Source organism: Sparus aurata, chromosome 10 (assembly GCF_900880675.1).
Source record: "Sparus aurata chromosome 10, fSpaAur1.1, whole genome shotgun sequence".
Lineage (NCBI taxonomy): Eukaryota > Metazoa > Chordata > Actinopteri > Spariformes > Sparidae > Sparus > Sparus aurata.
In genome coordinates, this window is record NC_044196.1 from 25,453,932 (window position 1) to 25,460,153 (window position 6,222).

General features: G+C 41.1%; 1 protein-coding gene across 1 annotated transcript in view; it reads right to left on the reverse strand.

Moving 5' to 3' along the window:
• sorcs2 (sortilin-related VPS10 domain containing receptor 2) overlaps positions 1–5,379 on the reverse strand; it is a 582,832-nt gene extending 577,453 nt beyond the window's left edge. The window contains 1 exon segment of the mRNA XM_030431509.1: positions 5,317–5,379. The gene's annotated coding sequence lies outside the window, so the exon portion shown is untranslated.
• Between the last annotated feature and the right edge of the window lie 843 nt (positions 5,380–6,222).

The window sequence follows — 6,222 nt, forward strand, 5'->3', positions numbered from 1 at the left end:
ATATAACATATTACAGTAAAGTATAACAATCTATTACTGTAGAGTATAAGAAATAGCCACTATTGATACTCAGTCTCTTCTGTCTTGACAATGGAGCCACATGGCCTCATCCACATCACATTCATTATCCTCTCTTGCAGTGAACCAAGGGAAAAATCTTCTTGCATGCCATCCAACCTTGACATTCCTCTGCACCTATTTCTCACTCTCATCTGCCTTAGACCTCTTCAATCCATGCTGGCAAAGAACAACACAGCCGCTGCACTTTTTAAGGCCTGCAGACTGATTGCTCATTGAAGATATGTGTTTAGGAGTGTCAAACAGGTGCTTTATTGATTTCATACTGATGTAGGTCGTTTCTAATAGTTAGGAACAGATGGTTTCTGTTTGGTTACCATAGCTAAAACAATGGAGTTTGGACTGCTTGTTAACAGTGTTAACTGTTCTGCAAAAGGGTGGGGAAAATGTGTCAATTCAATGTTAACACATTTGCAAGAGGTGTCTTGGGCTCTGCTGAGACAGTGATGATGAAAACCGAGTGGATTCCAGTTTGTTTAAACAGGTCAAAGCAATCAATAAAAACTGTAACTAGAAAGAAAGAAAGAAAGAAGGACCTGTTGTCCACAGGCACCTCTGCATCCTCAAATGGATACATCTGAGAAATCTTCTCACAGTTACATTTTCATATATTTCAAGCTGCGTAGTTCAAACAGGCATAAAATACCAGGTAAAGCCTAAGGTTAGCAAGAGAGCTATTCTCACAAGACAGTTGAAGGATGATGTTTGGTGTTTGTCTTTATGAGACGTGCTATAGCCCATGAACTCTGGCCAGCCATATCAGTCTGAAGGACAGACACAAAGGAGTAAAAGGCATTATTGGTAAAGGAGCCAGCACTGACACCAAAGCCAGGGGACAGACAAAACTCTCTGCAGTACACTCGGAAACACAGACATGGCATTTAGTGTGGTTATGGTTAGGATTAGAAGGTACAAGCTGGAAACCTTAAGTTTAAGCTTAAGACATACATGCTATATTGTAGTTTGTTGTACTGACTGACCTTGAAAGTTCCAAAATTTCAACAAGCTTTTGTGCTCACTCAACAGAGAAGGGTCATTTTTTCAGTACTCTCATGGTATGGTTAGTATATGGAATAATTAAGCCAAAAAAAAAAAAAAGTTTGTTACGGTTCGTTTAAAGGTGTAATTTGTAAGACATAGCCAAAACTATAGGGGCCAGCATATCTGCTAGCTGCTGCTCACTATACTCGTTGTTGTGGCTTACTTTAGTTTTAGCAACTAGCTAGTGTTTGCAAGTACTATACCTGTCAGCCATGGAGCTAAGTGGCCTTATTACGTGACAAGAGTCTAACTGAACCATGAACTTGGAACATGGGGAAAGTCAATGCAGACAGCGGGGCTCAGGTCAAGCGGACTCTACCGCCTGTACACGGCTGGATGCTAAACCAGAACTGACCACAGCCTCCGAGGCTGACTGATGCCAGTTTGAAGACAGGGCATACATATGGAGCAATTTACAGCAGCTCAGATCAGGACTATGACTTCAGGGATGAGAGAACACAGCAGGCGGAGACGCAACATCAGCAGCAGGGGAAAACAGCTTTCTGAGCTGAAATGTTTTCATATCATTTATTTGGTGAATGGAGGATTTATTTATTTCCAAATTAAGTGTGTTTTATGATGATGAAGAAGTCAAGCTTGCCTTAGTTGAGTAAAAGAGAGAAAAACTAATGTTTAAAAATATCGAATTTCTTTGTTGTAATTTAGCACCCCATCAAACTATTACGCTATTATGTATGTCTTTTTCAGTCCTAAGACTAACAATCCTAACCCGACCAACATATTGGAGGTATTTGGCATCAGATGTGAACGCCAACCTTGAGCTATCTCTGGTTGCCCACTGAGATGTGCTGGAAAGCTTGAAGGAAAGTAAACTGAACCTAAGTTAAGATAATTTTTTTCAAATTTTGATATATATGCTTAAATTTAGTTTGTTTGCGTGCATGTGTGAAATATATATATATATATACATATATATACACATATATAGATAGTTTGAAATGAATTTTAATAGAGCAGCAGCAGCGTTAACCAAGATGACTGCAAGTGCTACATGCAGGAACTTGAACTTATCATTGTAAAATATAAGGAATTGCCAGACATACACAACCCGAATCTCTTTGTTGGATAAGTAATCACATCACTCTATTCTTTTTAGCAAGGAAAAGCTTGTACAACAGCATTTTATACCATCGTAAGAGGCTAAAACTCCCTCAAAAGTAAGTCTTTAAGGGCTCTACAGAACTTTTGCGTTGTGCTGGAAGACAATTGTTGGTTTATGTTAGAGGACTCCATTTCCAAACTAATTTTAGCTACTGTTGCTACTGAGAGGCAGTGAGGCAAGGCTCACGAGAACGTGCATGAAGTCAGATCCCAGTGTTTCCCCTAGGATGGAGCTGAAGCAGTGGAGGTGAGTGTTTGCCTGCATGCAAAAGCAAAGCGCAAAGTGCACCCTGCCAAGAGGTTTCTATTTGTCTGCCGGGCTCTTTAGGCTTAAGTACATAACAGTACATTTGTGCACAGTAATGAGCAGGGGAAATGTCTGTCTATCTTACATATAAGATGTCTCAAGCTTTAGGGAAAAGAACACAATAAAAGTATAATCTTTAAAACAATTATTGACAATAATTTCACAAAAAATATATTAACAACCAACCATATACAGTAAAATCACATAGCACAAATACTTGAACAATCCAAAATGTCTGTGCCTCTGTAAAGTAATCTGTCAGTAATTTGAGATTGACAACTTTCGTGCGTCACAGTGGCCCTCACACATAGTAATGCTGCGTTCGAGACAGTAGGAATTTTCCGACCTCCTACTAGAAAAAGTACACTGGAATGCCACTCAAAGTCGGAGTCCTTACTTGTGAACCCAACACAAATCCATCTACCCCGAATGATAAGCCTGAATCCGTGATTAGTGTTGCTTGCTTTATGGTTGACATCTACCCGGTGCTTGTTAAAATCTTTGTGCTGACATTATCAAGTAAACTCAAAGTTTCTCGTTGTACCTTCTCCAAACCTGGCGCTAACGTTCCCTTCGTTGTGGTGTATGCTAAGAGACAGCGCAACGCAGCACGGCACGGAGCGAAGGAGACCGCTTGCAAAGGTTCTTTGACAGAGACAATGATAGTTGCCAAATATAATATGACAATAGAACCATGAATACTGGCAGCCGAAATCGTTATATTAAAGTTCATTATTCTAACAGCTGTAAGAAATAGCGTAACAAGCTTCATAGTCTCTATAGGTGGCACACTGTGATTTGTGATTTATTTTCTTAAATCATTTCAAACAGGTGTGTGATTGACCTGGATATGAAGCGTCCATAGCGCAAAATGATATAACGTTAGTTTCTAAAGAGACAAGGCTGAGCCCACTCTCCACCTCTCCTCTCTCCTCGTTAAAAAAAAGTTATTAATTAAAAAAGCAGTCCGCTGCTGCTAGGTGCATATAGGGGAAACACTGCATCCTTTGGACTGTTGAGAGAAATCTGACCTGAGTCTGTCACAAATAAAATTGTCAGTCCAGCAGCATTTAACAACTAAAACATATCATCCACAGGCTGATGTAGGCAACCGAGGGTGATGGTCAAGGTCACATTTTTCCCGTCACTTTACAGTCCACTCATATATGACCAAAAAAGGTGATCAATACATGTAAACTACTACAGATGTGTTATATAGAGCATCTTTAAGGTGGTTTTGTACGATGAGGGAAGTTTTACCAGCTAACGCACTTCAATCTAAATGATTACTATGGTGCTTTCTCAGGACAGGAGAACTATAAATGACGCTACCTGGCTACCCAGTTGCTACCTGGCTACCCAGTTCTTTGGCTTGAATCCAGTAGCAGTTATAGGTGTTCAGCTGTGAAGACACAGACTGTGTGCTTTGCTTATTGACACAAGACAAGCCTCCATAGACCACCGCTGATCTAGAAGGGCCTGAGTTCATTAACTCAGCTGCTCCGAAAAAAAACTTTTCTACTGTTAACTTTTCCCCTGTGTGAAAGCTGGCATCTTGATCTACGCCACCTGACAGGGCGAGACAGCAAACCCATTCATCTTCCCCCATCTTCCTTGTTTGATCCCACAGCCCTGAGACTTCAAAGCCTATTGGGCAGTGGATTGTGGCTGTCCGCACACCACGCCAAGCTGACAGCTACAAGGAGCTGAGGCACACCCCACACATAATACCTACAAAGATGTGGTCAGAGAGCCATATGGGTCCATTCGGAAACATGCTAATTTCATGGTAATTTCTGCTTTTTAGACAATGATGCCAACAGGCAGCTGGCCAGCTTTTTCTGTCTCTGCCAATTTAGGTACAATTCAGATTAAATTTGAGCACTTGCAATGTGTTTTCTTTCTCAAGTACCTGTCCAGTGGTGAATCAGCGGCATTATTCATACAATGCAACAATTAAAACATCAACAAGGGAAGGAGAAAAATATGTACATTATTCATATCTGTCCTCCAGAGAGACATGCAGTCAGAGCTAATGAGAGGCTGATTCTTTGAAGTCATGGAGCCCTCAGTGAAGTGAATGGCATGAATTAACGACCACCATCAGCAAACACCTTCAAGGCGGCTAATTTTAGCCAGTGTTATGAACCCTGTCTTGTATATTTCTTAAGTTTCATTAGGAAATGTGAATATAATTAAGTTCCCTCAACACCCTTATCTATGAGAAGGACATGCTCAGCTACACAGTAGCACTCAAGTAGCTGGTAGGGAGTGGATGTAGAATCAAGAGGAAATTAATATTCCATGAGAGTATGGGCGCAGAATACACTTGTTGTGAAGTTGAGCAGAATGGATGCATAGCAAAAGCAAGAACAGTGTGTAGCATTTTTGTCGAGAAGCAGCATTGCAAAATAGAAAAGGCTATGCCAGCCAGACTTGACCCTTTTCCCTGGCACTGCCGGTGCCTGCCGTCCTGCCCTGTGCCATGCTGATATGCTATCTGCCCAAACAGATGCCCGCTCTGGTTCGCAGCGCCACTCTCCGGTCCCCCACTTTATATCATTGCTGCCTGCTGATGTTTTGTTCGCCTTAGCGCTCTGTATCACTCATGTCTCCTTGAGGAAACACAGCAGAGAGATAGCGGATACAGCACTGCCCTCACTGTAAGAGGGAAGCTGCTTGCTGATGAAAGGTCTGCGTGAGTCTGAGGCCAGATATGACATAAAGACATCCAGCAAGAGCTAACACGGTGTAAACGTTTGGCTTACCTCCACAGTGAGCTTTCCAGTACCTTGGTGGAGTCAGCATGGTAATACTTGGTGAGGATCAGGATGACCTGTAAGGAAAGGTGAAAGAGAGAGATACATTTATTATTTTGAGTATTAAGCTACTGAAGAAAGAGACTGGGGGCTGGGTGGATGGCATGGATGACGAGGAACAAATTGGGAGAAAATAAAGTTGAATCCACATACAGTAGTTTGTGTATGTAAAGTAAACAAACAATAAACAAATACGAGTGAAAGCTAGCTTGCTAATTGAAGCCCTTTTTGATATCAATTTAATTATCATCACTATGTTTTACCTGTAGTAGTTGTTGTAAAGGTTTTTTCTACTAATTTCAAAGGGTGTGTTTTTTGGGTAGGGATGTCCCGATCCGATCACAAGACAGGAAATCGGGGCGTCACATGGTTTCAGACGATCGGAATCAGACGTTGCATCCCGATCAGGGATCGGATATTTATTCTCACTATTTTTTATCAGATCTATGATATTTCAAAACAAATGGGAAAAATGTGTGTGCACAAGGCACGGGTCAGGTATTGGTAAACATAATGACCGGCCACCACTGTCAATGTATTTTGTGCCTCTGATTCATTTCTTCATTTCACTCCGCAAGCAATTTATTTGTCATGACGGAACTTCATTCAAAGCAGAGCTCAACTAAAAAGCCTGCAATCGTTGCGGAAGGTTATCTGATATGCCAGTGTTTCTCCAATATGCATTTTGCTGTGGGATATGAACCAATGGAAACTGATTTAGGGACCATCATTAAATTACATAGCATAAATATATCAATACAAAATAATTGCAGTTTTTTCAATATCTTTCATGTCATGTGACCCGGTGATTCCAATCCAGCAGCACATTGTATTAGTAAACTGGACGAATGAGAC